The following is a 12,913-nucleotide window of genomic DNA, read 5'->3' on the forward strand; positions in this document are numbered from 1 at the left end:
ATGAAACTTGGACATAAGGTCAATCAAGTATTACTGAACATCCTGCTTGAGGTTCAGGTCACATGACTAAGGTCAAAGGTCATTTAGGGTCAATGAACTTAGACCATGTTGGGAGAATTATTTTCAAAATCTTAACCGAAGGTTAAGTTTTTGAAATGACATCATAACTTAGAAAGTATATGGACCTAGTTCATGAAACTTGGGCATAAGGTTAATCAAGTATTAGTGAACATTCTGCTCGAGTTTCAGGTCACATGACCAAGGTCAAAGGTAATTTAGGGTCAATGAACTTTGGTCAAGTTGGGGGTATTTGTTGAATTACTATCATAACTTTGAAAATTTATGGATCTAGTTCATGAAACTTGGACATAAGGTTAATCAAGTATTAGTGAACATCCTTCCTGAGTTTCAGGTCACATGGCCAAGGTCAAAGGTCATTTAGGGTCAATGATCTTTGGCCAAGTTGGGGGTATTTGTTGAATTACCTTCATAACTTTGAAAATTTATGGATCTAGTTCATGAAACTTGGACATTAGGTTAATCAAGTACCACTGAATATCCTGTGCGAGTTTCAGGTCACATGACCATGGTCAGTGGTCATTTAAGGTCAATGAACTTTGGCCGTGTTGGGGGTCTTTGTTAAATTACCATCCTAACTCTGAAGGTTTATGGATCTAGTTCATAAAACTTGGACATAAGAGTAATCGAGTATCACTGAACATCCTGTACGAGTTTCAGGTCACATGACCATGGTCAAAGGTCATTTAAGGTCAATGAACTTTGGCCGTGTTGGGGGTATTTGTTGAATTACCATCCTAACTCTGAAGTTTATGGATCTATTTCATAAAACTTGGGATATAAGAGTAATCAAGTATCACTAAACATCCCCTGTGAGTTTCAGATCACAAAACCAAGGTCAAAGGTCAGTTAAGGTCAATAAACTTAGGCCATGTTGGGGTAATTGTTGAATTGCCATCATAACTTTGAAAGTTTATGGATAGAGTGAATGAAATGTGGACATGGGTGTATTTGACAAGTCTTAAGTCACCATTCAAATGTCATCTTTGGTCAATGAACGTGGTATTATGTCATTATATGAATGGTGTGTTTGTGAATGATTATTTTATAGTAGTTTTCAAAGTTAGCACTGCTGCTATATTAAATTGCGTAATGCAGGCGAGACTGCCAGAGGCGTTCCACTTGTTGTTCATATATTATTATCATTGGTTTCAATCCGGTCTTGAGCGGGGAGAGAATGGGGGGGGGGGGTGCTGGACACAATATCTCTTCCATAGGCGGATCCAGGGGAGGGGCCAAGGGCCCCCCCCCACTGGCTGAACAAACAAAAAAAGAAAAAAAGGAAAGAAAGAAAAAAGAATGGAAAGAGAAGAGTAAAAAGAAGAGGAGGAAGACGAGTAAATAAAATAAGATGAGGGAAAGACTTGGAAAATAAAAAGAATCTTTCATGTCACTGTATAAAATTTTCCCTCGCGCTTCGCGCTCGCATTGCCTGTTAGGTGATTTTTCATATCTTGTTCAATAATTATGGAGTTTGAATATCAAGTTTGGAAGTCAATATACAAACATATTTCACCTCGGGAATCAAACTTTCATTGTTTTGTGTGATTTACAAATTGATTTTAAAAAAGTGCTCTGTAAAAATGTCAGTTTTATTGTCTGAATTTTAACATTTTCTACTCGCGCTGCGCACTCGCAAATGTTGATATATCAGGTACCTATTATTTTCGTGTATTCCGTAAAGTTTCCAAAATATCCCTTTTCAGGTCTGATTGTCAAAACGTATCAGCTAGCGCTGCGCTCGCATTTGAATGGAGAGTTATGTATTTCTCAATATTGAATATACAAATAAACTACTTAAAATCCCCATTTAATGACAGTTTATCAAAAAATTTGGCTCGCGATTTGCGCTCGCATTCATGGTTAAAAATATATTAACTGATGCATCCTATTTATGACTACGAAAGTAATTGAAATGTCCAGTTTTCAGACCATTATATCATCAGATTTCGTGCCGTCATTAGGCATTAATGAGTAAGATATTAATTTAGAAATTAAATTGTCCCTTTTGTTTTGTCTCGTGCTTAGCAAGAGGAATAGGAAAATAGTCATCATTTTCATATGATGACATGTCCTAAGGATGTCCCGGTCCTATATATGTCAAAACTCAAAGTAATAATAGAACATATCAGCTCTTTATTAAGTGCAATCCATATCCACCTCACAAATTCACAAAGTGCTTGAAATATAGAGCAGAAATTGACTCTTTTTTACGTCGGAAAATCAAATAGTTTATTCTATTTAAAACATTATCCAGTTTCAGATCACAATATCAAAAATGTTCTGCTCGCGCTTTCTGCTCGCATTATCAAGTTAGGAAGATCCCATATTACTCATTCTTTTCATGGTTTACAAAACATGAATAGAGTGTCCCGTTTTAGGTCTAAATCTCGTTTAAATTGGTTAGTTATATAGCTATCCTGTTCACGATTACAAAAATTGATTGAAATTTTCCATTCTTTATGTAGAAATTTCAAAATGTTTCAGCTCGCGCTTCGCGCTCGCATTATTTGATTGTTGAAATATGTAGCGTCTTCATGGCTAAGTGCAAGCAGTCCTTAACAGGTTATCTTTTCGATCACTTTAAAATGTATGCATTAAAAAAATTTCTGCTTGCGCTTTGCGCTCGCATTATTAATGTAAGGAAGATCCCCAATTACTCATCCTTTTCATGATTCACAAAACATGAATAGAGTGTCTCGTTCAGTAGGTCTAAGTCTCGAAATTTTCCGCTCGTGCTTTGCACTCGCTTTATATGATTTTTAAAGTATTTAACGTCTTCATGGCTATCTGCAAGCAATCTTTAACAAGTTCCTTTTCCATCAGTTCATTTCTGCTCGCGCTTCTCGTTCGTAGTAATTATTTAATTGCATACACATCTTTCTCAGGATAACAAACATTGACCAAAATGTTCCAATTTAAGAAAAAAAACATAACATTTCCTTTAAAAATTTAGCTCGCGCTTCGCGCTCGCATTATATAAATAAGGATTATGATATTATATATTTATGTTGATTTATAAGAATAAAACTAAGTGACTTTAGGACTACCCCTTCAAAGAAACCAAAATCATCATCGAGCGGCCGATCGGGGAAAATATGGCTATAAACCCCCCCCCCTCCTATTGGCGAAGGCTAGATCAGCCCCTGCCCTTCTGCTTTCCAGCAACTTATACACCATACACTCGCCCCCCCCCTCTCTCTCTCCCTCTTTCTCGTTTTGTTCTTTCACACTATTAATTTTCATTGGTTACCGCTTGATTTATTGTATATTTATCAGCATTACAATTGTTAATATTTTTATCAATATTTTTTAATACGTCTTGGGCCTTATCTACCCTTGCACCTTTTTTATTTAAATTTGTTTTAAACGAAAGCATGATCATCACTGGCGTACAGATAGGGGAGGGGCGTGCTAGGGGTCACGGATCCCCCCCCCATTCTCCCTACCAATGAAAAAAAAAGAATAAAGGAAAGGAAACTAAATGTCATCCTTGTCTGGCCCCCTCCATTTTTTTTTGTTGGCTCATTACGCTACTGGTGAGTTACTATAAGACGAGACTTCGGTTGTATTTTTTTCTATTCTGTGCAATAGCAACAATATAAATATATTTTAATAAATGAATATATGTATGTATCTCTCTCATAACGTATAAACAAATAATGTTGTTTCTAAAAGACAATAATACACATATATATACCTGTAATAATATAGTTACATATTCATGAAACCCAATAACGCATCGCACTGAATTTATAATGCGAGCACGAAGCACGAGATGTTATTAACCTGGAAAGGGGACATTTATACGCATTTTTTTTATTGTAAACATAAAGCATACCTATTGAATTTCACCTGGATCAAATATCTCCACTTCCGAGCATATTTCGCCAGAGCGATTTTGACGCTAAGAATTTTTTTTGTCCCGTCATAATAATTACATGAACACGCATATTTTTTTTTTCATTTTAATCACCAGGCACGAAATAAAACTTAAAGAGGGTGGATAGTTTTGGTAATTCCTCAAAATCGGCATGTCACCATTCTAATTAATTTGTATATTATATGAATGTGTATGTCCTAAAACAGTCATGATGTGGATGATATGAAATGAAAAGGTGTTTTTCATGATAAATTATGCTCTTACATGTGTGGATTTTACCTTGCCGGGATACCCAGCTTTTTGAAACGTAGCTGCATGCAGACACTCAAAGTGCGCACCACCGCCTCTGCCGTGCGTGTGCTACGCGAGAACGATAATGTAGTCCTCGCTACACAATTGCGTTGTCAATCAGTTTTACCATAGAGCTATTACAGCTCTATGGTTTTACGAAGCTCATAGTCGTAGATACATTGCCGTTTCCAGACTTTCCTTGCATGATTGCATCACATTACAACGAACGGCAGAGCAGACTTTAGATCTAAACAGCCTTGATCGATATTAGGAGTACGTACCTCATTCCTACCTTCCTTGAAGTTTGAACTTGCCCTTGGCTGGGGGCCGCTTGCATATAACAAACCTCGACCGTCCCATCTTCCCCATTACAAAAATGCAACCACGATATTAGCTGTTGCAAATAAGTATCTGCTCTCTGATTGCTAATATAACACTGGAACAATTTATAAATCAGAATGAATATAACGTACAGCACAGAATTAGAATTGGAAAAACTTATTTTTTTGGTTCTTCTCCGACTTCCCGCGTATTAGCCTCAGCTCATGTTGTTTCAGATTGACAAAAAGTTTTATTTTACGATTCTAATGATTCAAAAGAAAAGAAAGGAAAATGAAACCAACAGAAAGAACCCTTACATTCAAAGAAAATTCCAAGATTGTGCATCCTGTTTATGTTTTGGAAATGCATTGATTTAATTCTCACTAAAATGATATATAAACAGTCTTTGGGTTAATTGTGTCTGAATTCGTAGACTAGTACAGTGTGCACGTTGGATGTATGTTCTGTGTATGCAGTAGGACTGGCCGGGAATTTCATTCACTTGTGCGTGGGTGTACGGTATGAGTGTGTGTTTTTTTGTTGAATAGTGCGTGTGGAGACGTTACGTAATAAGGTCAACAGATACATTGCATGCAATGATCTTGTATACCGGGCCTCCTAAAGGTCATGAAGAGTTCAGTTCACTGGTCATGTACATGGAGAGATCCTGCGTGTCCCGAGATAATTTGATTCAATCGAAACCATGGGCCTAGTATACAGCTCAGCATGCCAAGTTTCAGAAAACTGGCTATCCTATGGAATAAGTAATTTATTGGATAAAGTTCTGTAAATAATGTTATTCAGTTTGATCGTATATCTTTCCATAATATGGCCATTTCACATGGTAATAACCACTATCTCACTAACTAAATAGGCCTACCAAAAGAACAATAAAAATAATAATGTGGGTCGGGTGTAACGTCGATATAGGGCCTCGATATCATTTTATATATTTCCCCATAATTTTATTTTTTTCCTGAATATGTGGAATAACCGCTGAGGATTATATCTATGGTTCAGTCAAGTTGGTCCTTATTTTCAAATCTCTAATTGAAATATAATTCAAACAAGCCAGGGGGGCGGTGGGGGCGGTCGCCCCCCCCCAAAAAAAAAAAAAAAAAAACGTCCCCAAAAAGAAAAAAAGAGAAAAAAGAGAGGAGAAAAGGAAAAGGGAAGGGAGGAAAAGGGAAGGGAAGAAAGGTAGCTTTGAGGTTTTTTTTTCTTTTTATTCTTTTTTTTTTCTCAAAAGAGAAACTCCTTCACTCTTGCTCTAGATTTATATATGAATTTTGCTTCCGCGCTGCGCGCGGTTAAATGACAATATTGAAGATCTCCATTGTTCCCCCCACCCTTTCTCTAACCCTGTTTTTCCACCTCAGCTATATATGTGTTTCTTGCCGGGTAAAGTTCAAATGTATACATTAGGGCATGGTTAGGCCGAAGTATATGAAGTTATCTTTTTTTTTAATTGATCGCGCAACTTCTGGTCGGGTCGGCTCCGGTTGGGTGAAATCTTTATATCAATTTCTGCCGTCACCTCCATAAAGTCAACTTCTCCCGCTTTTCAGCTCATTACTAAACAACCATAATTTTTGGGGCAAACAGGTTCCTAATTTAAAAAGAGGAAGGTATAAAATTTGTATCTTATTAAATAAAAAAGTACAATATTTTTTATCAAATTCTATTAAACTTCATGTCATTTCCCTGCACATTCATCTCCTGTCCTGTTTTGCGCCCTCAGTTTGAAATTTTGAATGACACCAAAGTTTCTTTATAAATCAAAATGAAGCGCTTCAGGATAAGTCAAAGAAATTAGGTATCCTTTTTATATAATTTCAATAAATCACAGAAGTTTCAACTTTTTGCGCACTATTTTCCTTGTAATGAAGTTCAATAATCTTAGAAAATTAATTGAATTAGAGCCGATCGGGTATTGGAGATATCTGCATTTGATGAAACGTCTGCCCTTTGAAATTTCAGAGTTTCGTTGTTCTGCGCGGGGAGGAATATCTTCCTCCAGGCATATACACTTCTTCTCCTCTGTTTTGCGAGTTAAAGATATGCACTGTCGCTAAATTGTTTGTAATCAAATCTGATCTTTCCAAGGGAAGTGTCCAATATGTGTTTGAGAATACCGTTTTCTCGGGACCCTTTTCATGGCAAAAAATTGATAAAACGCTTTAGTTTCCGCGCTTCGCGCGGGGTTATTATCATTTTAATTTCCTCCATTGTATTCCTTTTTTGTGCGTTCACAATCTTTTTTTAAAACAATGTTCAAAATCACAATATAGTCAACTGAATTGGAGCTGATATATAGGTACTAAAGACAAGAGAGACGGCTCCTTTTCATTTTAATTTATGAAACACCAAAAGCTTCGCAAGGGAGGGGGAAACTCCCCCTCCCTGCACCCACCCCCTAGGGAGCGCGCTTTGCGCGCTCTGTAAGTGTTGGCACGCTTCGCGTGCATTTACCGCCCCCTCCAAAATGAAATCCTGGCTACGCGGTTGGTAGTGATCGAGGGACATCATCAACTCTCATTTGCATAATAGTGAGTTGTGCATATAACTATTTTGTGAAAAATATAGGCTATGTGAAATTTGGAAATGCCATACTGATTTAATCATTTTTACATCCAATTTTGATGAATTTTTCAAAATTATGCTTGTTGGATTTTTTTTCTATTGATTCAAATCAACATTTTTTTTTCTGGGGTGGACTTGACCTTTAATTAATCATATTACCATGATCAATTTAATCAATGCAAGAATGATCTTAAAAAAACATGGAAATTGATCAATTCTACCATCAATAATGGACCAAAGTTTTCAAAGATAACTAAGCTTATGCATAATGATTCTATTATTGAAGATAAAGTTCAGATGGCAAATATTTTCAACAATTACTTTTCACAAGTTGGATTTAAGCTCTCTAGAAGTATACCAACAAACTCCCATTCATTTCATCAATATCTGGGGGATAGAAATCAAAGTTCTATGTTTTTCTCTCCTACGAACGCACAGGAGATAATTAAAATTATATCTAGCCTAAAATCAAATAAAAGTGCAGGATTTGATAACATTGATAACAACCTTTTACTAAAAACTATGAATTATATTATTGACCCTCTTATTTATATATTCAATTTGTCATTATCATCGGGAAATATTCCAAAATCAATGAAAATTTCTAAGATAATACCAGTCTTCAAAAAAGGTGATAGTTCTTTAGCAAGTAATTACAGACCGATTTCATTGCTTACAAACTTATCTAAAATTCTTGAAAAATTGGTTCACATACGAACCATATGTTTTTTTAAAAAGCACAACATCCTATCCGATACTCAATTTGGTTTCCGGGAAAAGAGTAGCACTTCCCACGCAATACTTTCTTTGGTTCAAACAGTTGCCAAAGCTTATGACAAGTCTTCGAATACGATTGGTTTGTTTTTAGATTTTTCAAAAGCATTCGATACAGTTGATCATAACATTCTCCTTTATAAACTTTCTCATTATGGAATAAGAGGGGAACCACTAAAGTGGTTCAAGAATTATCTAATCGGGCGTTCACAGTTCGTTTCACTTGATTGTAATATTTCTGAACGTAAACCTGTCCTTTGTGGAGTTCCACAGGGCAGCATTCTTGGCCCACTTTTGTTCATTACTTATATAAATGATATTGATATGTCATCTAGATTGCTCCAATTTATACTTTTCGCTGATGACTCTAATATAATTCTGTCGCACCCCGACCCAGAGCAATTGACGCAAATATTCAATGACGAACTAAAAAATGTGTCTAATTGGATAACAGCTAACAAACTCTCTCTTAACCTAGAAAAAACTAGCTACATGCTATTTAGCAACAAGATTACGAGTGTACCAAAAGATGTAATTTTAAATGATATTGTCATTCAAAGAGTGCGATCTACTAAATTTTTGGGACTGATCATTGACGACAAACTTTCTTGGAAAGCACATATTGATAATATTTGTAAAATCATTGCACGCAACATCGGTGTCATTAGAAAATTAAGTTACTTCTTACCCCATTATATTTTGTTATCATTGTATTCAACGTTAATTTTACCTTACTTGAATTACGGAGTTGTTGCGTGGGGTAATGCAGCGAATTATCAAATTAATAGACTTTTTATTTTACAAAAAAGAGTGATTCGTATTATTAGTCATGCAGAATTCAGGGCACATACAAATATTCTGTTTTTGAGAAATAAAGTCTTGAAGATTAAAGATTTATATTCTTTTCAACTCGGACAGTTAATGTTCAAGTTTATCAATAAACAATTACCGTTACCTTTTAATAATATGTTTATAAAAAATGATACAATTCATAAACACTTCACTCGCCAGGCGAGTTCCTTTCATTTACCTCTGAATAGAACATCGTTTGCACAGAAGACATTTGTTTTTACTGGTCCAAAATTATGGAATTCTTTTTCAAAGGATATTATACAATGTAATTCAATACACAATTTCAAAGGAAAACTTAAAAAATATCTTCTGAATTCATATTAGATTATCGTTTTTTCCCAAAGTAATGTAATTCAGAACTTAATATGTAAATGTGTTTATTAATTTCTCTTTGTATATATGTTTAATCGTTTTATGATCTCTGTATACAGTGTATACTGAATCATTTATTTTTATTATTATTTAATTTTATTTTTATTTTTTTTATTCATTATATATATATATATTGTTTATTTCTTTATTTTATCTTATTTTTAATTCATAAAATTTACTTATAAAAGGGGGCCTTCACCCTACAAGCTCTGCTTTTTAGTTGGTCTCCTTCCCTTTCGATTTCATGGTATTATTGTATTATAAAAAAATGATTTAAATGTTATATTTTGTAAATATGTATATTGAACTATCATTGTAAATGTAAAAAGATTGAAAGAGAAAATAAATGAATTGAATTGAAAAAAAAAAAAATTGAATTGAATTAAACATTGAACTGTGGGAGAGATGCAAAAAAAATGGCAGGGACAATGATTTACAAGCCAAGCGCTGATCGATTTTCAAGTCATTATCAGAAAAAGGAGGTGAAAGAACGGGAAGGGGAAAAAATGCAATGAAAGAAAGAAATTATATAGAGAAAGAAAGAACGTAGGGGAGGGGGGTTGGGTGGGGATCGAGCTGCATGGGAACGAGTCGTTGGGAATTTGTCTAGTCTGACAAACTTTATTATTGCAATTCTTTGTTTCTAACTTGACAACCAAACGATACACGTCCCTCATGAATAACCGGATATATATTGTCACTCGGACTGTTATGAGTGAGAGAAAAGCAAAAAAACCCAAAACAAACATGTTGCGATATCGGCCTAAATTAATTGCATCATAATTCATAGTGCATTGAAGTAATATTATTTCTTCACACACACTTTCTTGTGAAAATGCCTATTTGTTCAACTGCATGGCCTATCCCTTCCCCAATAGGCCTACCCCCCCCCCAACCTCACCAATCGCATAGGGTGGACAAAATAATACTGCACGAGCAAGTATTTGGCCTTCGGCTGTATAAAACGTGTAATTTTTGTTTGTCAACGAAACAAAGTACGAATCTCTTGTAATGAAAAGATCTCTGACTTCATAATTTTATAAAGTCAAAACTTATTCCCAAAATATTTTATGAATGTGAGAAAGACCAGCGGTCGAGAATACAGCATATACGCCAGTTTTCCCAAATTTTTCTTTCCACATGTAAATTGGCGGATCAGGGCTGGGGGCGACCAAGGTATATTTTGAAAATTGCTCATAGACATACATTTTTATTTATTTACTTTAATAATTGTATGCATTTATTCATTCATTCATGCATGGTCATTTATCATATATTCTGTTTCATTTCCCCAGTGTAAGAGAGTCTTGCACAATAGAGCTAAATGTACGAAAATTGCCATTATAAAATATGGGCCCGTCTGTTTTGCTGTTTCCACCAATTTTTATTTCAAAATCCAAAATGATACATTTTCTTTTGTTCCACGTTCCAATAAATAAAAAATCTTACTTGACATCTAACACGAAACGAGTGACCATTTTTGAACTTTCTTCACAACGTAAAATTTTATAAGAATCTTTTTACTATAATTGGCGACCTTGCCTGACACAGTCCAATTCGATATTGCCATAAACTATATAAATCGCTCTTGTACCATGATTGGTATACCCTGGCCAAATGGCACTGGATGCATGATCAGTTTCAAGTTTCCAATTTGCACCTTTCTAATGAGTCTGAGCAGAAACACAAGTAAAGAACTGTATATAGCTCCTTTATAGAGGCATATTTACAAATGATATGTTGGGTACAGGGGCGGATCCAGCTTCGCTGATATGGGGGGGGGGGATTTTTCAGTCACATTTTCCACAATCGGCCGCTCGAAGTTGATTTATGTATGTTTATTTGAAGGGGTAGTCCATTAGCTGTATTCCTATAAATCAACATAAATATTTAATAATCTCATAAGCCTTATATAAATAGTTCGAGCGCGAAGCGCGAGCTAATTTTGTATTTGAAATTTTAACATTCTGGGCAATGTTTGTGAGCCTGAACGAATCGTGTATATATGCAACTAAATAATTACTGCGAAGCGTGAACAGAAATTTTAAATATACGTTTTGATCTGATCGAAAAGGAACCATGCACCTGTCAAGGACGTCTTGCAGTTAGCCATGAATGCGTTGCATATATCAACAATCAAATAGAAGTACATTTTTACCTAAAGAAGGGAAATTCTAAGCTTTTTTGTAAACGTAAACAGGATATGTATATCACTGAACTATTGATGCGAGGGCGAAGCGCAAGAGTAAAAAAAAGAGATTTAGACTAAAACGGGACACATCATTCATGTTTTGTAAATAATGAAAAGGATGAGTAATTTGGGATCTTTCTAGATTAATAACATGAATAATGCGAGCGCGGATCCAGGGCGAAGTTCCCGGGTCCCTCTAGGAGTGGGGAAAATAAAAAAAGGGAAAAGAGAGGAGAAAAAAAGGAGGAAAAGAGGAGGAAGACAAATGAAAAAAATAAGGTGAGAAGAAGACTTGGAAAATACAAAAAAAATAAGAATCTTTCATATCACTATATGAATTTTTCGCTCGCACTTGCATGTTTGATATCGAGATACAAATAATCCTCAATGGGCTGATATGGAGCTGAAAATATCACGTTGCTTGATTTACAAATTGATTTTTTTTTAATGTGCAGCCGTAGTCCGTTTATGGTCTGATCGAGTATCAATGCAGCTCGCGCTACGCGCTCGCATTATTTGTCAAGTACCCAATATCTAGTCTTCGTATTTACAATAAATTCTCAAAATATTCTTATTCAGGTCTGATTGTCAAAACATATCAGCTCTGATTGTCAAAACCTATCAGCTAGCGCTGCGCGCTCACATTTCGATTGGTTAGTTATTTATCTCTATAACAAACTATTTAAAATCCCTTTTCATGACAATTTATTTAAAAAAAATCGGTTCGTGATTTGCGCTCGCATTAATTGTTAAAGATATATCAACCAATGCCTTCTATTCATAAATAGAAAAATACTTAAAATATCCAGTTTTCAGAAATTGATATTAACAAATTTCTCGCTCTTATTGGGCTTATTAGAGTAATAAATAAGATAATAACAATAACATTTCATGAATTGCTAATAACTATATTGTCTTTTTTTATAATTGAAAGAATTTTCATCTCGCGCTTGGGGACACTTAATATAGGTAGATAATTTCTATTTTCATATGACAAAATGTCCTTAGAATGTTCCCGTCCTAGGTCAGAATAATTTCCGAAAAATATCCGCTCGAGCTTCGCGCTTGAATCATTTATTGAGTGCGATCCACATCCAGTCAGTTTCATTTTCAGTGTTTGAAATAGTTTTCAGATTAGAATTCTGCTCGCACTTCCCGCTCGCATTACGTAGGAAGATGCCTAATTACCCATCTTCACGCCTTACAAAACATGAACTAGTGTCCCGTTTTTAGCTCTAAATCTTAATTTTCCCCATCGCGCTTATCGCTCGTATTGTCTAGTTATATACCTATTCAGTTCAGGATTAATGCTTAGAATGTCAATTTTCTTGTTGGAATGTCAAAAATGTTCAGCCCGCACTTCGCGCTCGCATTATTCCATTCTTGAAATAGGCCATCATAATTATATAGGCCTATGTATCGTCTTCATGGCTACTACAATCAGAACAGGTCCCTTGTTTATCAGGCCAGAATATATATGAAAAAAAAATCTGCTCGTGCTTCGTATTTGCAGTATAGTTATTAGTTAGATGTTTTATTTTCAGGACAAAATATGACATTTACGAAAA

Source organism: Lytechinus pictus, chromosome 6, assembly GCF_037042905.1.
Source record: "Lytechinus pictus isolate F3 Inbred chromosome 6, Lp3.0, whole genome shotgun sequence".
Taxonomy (NCBI): domain Eukaryota; kingdom Metazoa; phylum Echinodermata; class Echinoidea; order Temnopleuroida; family Toxopneustidae; genus Lytechinus; species Lytechinus pictus.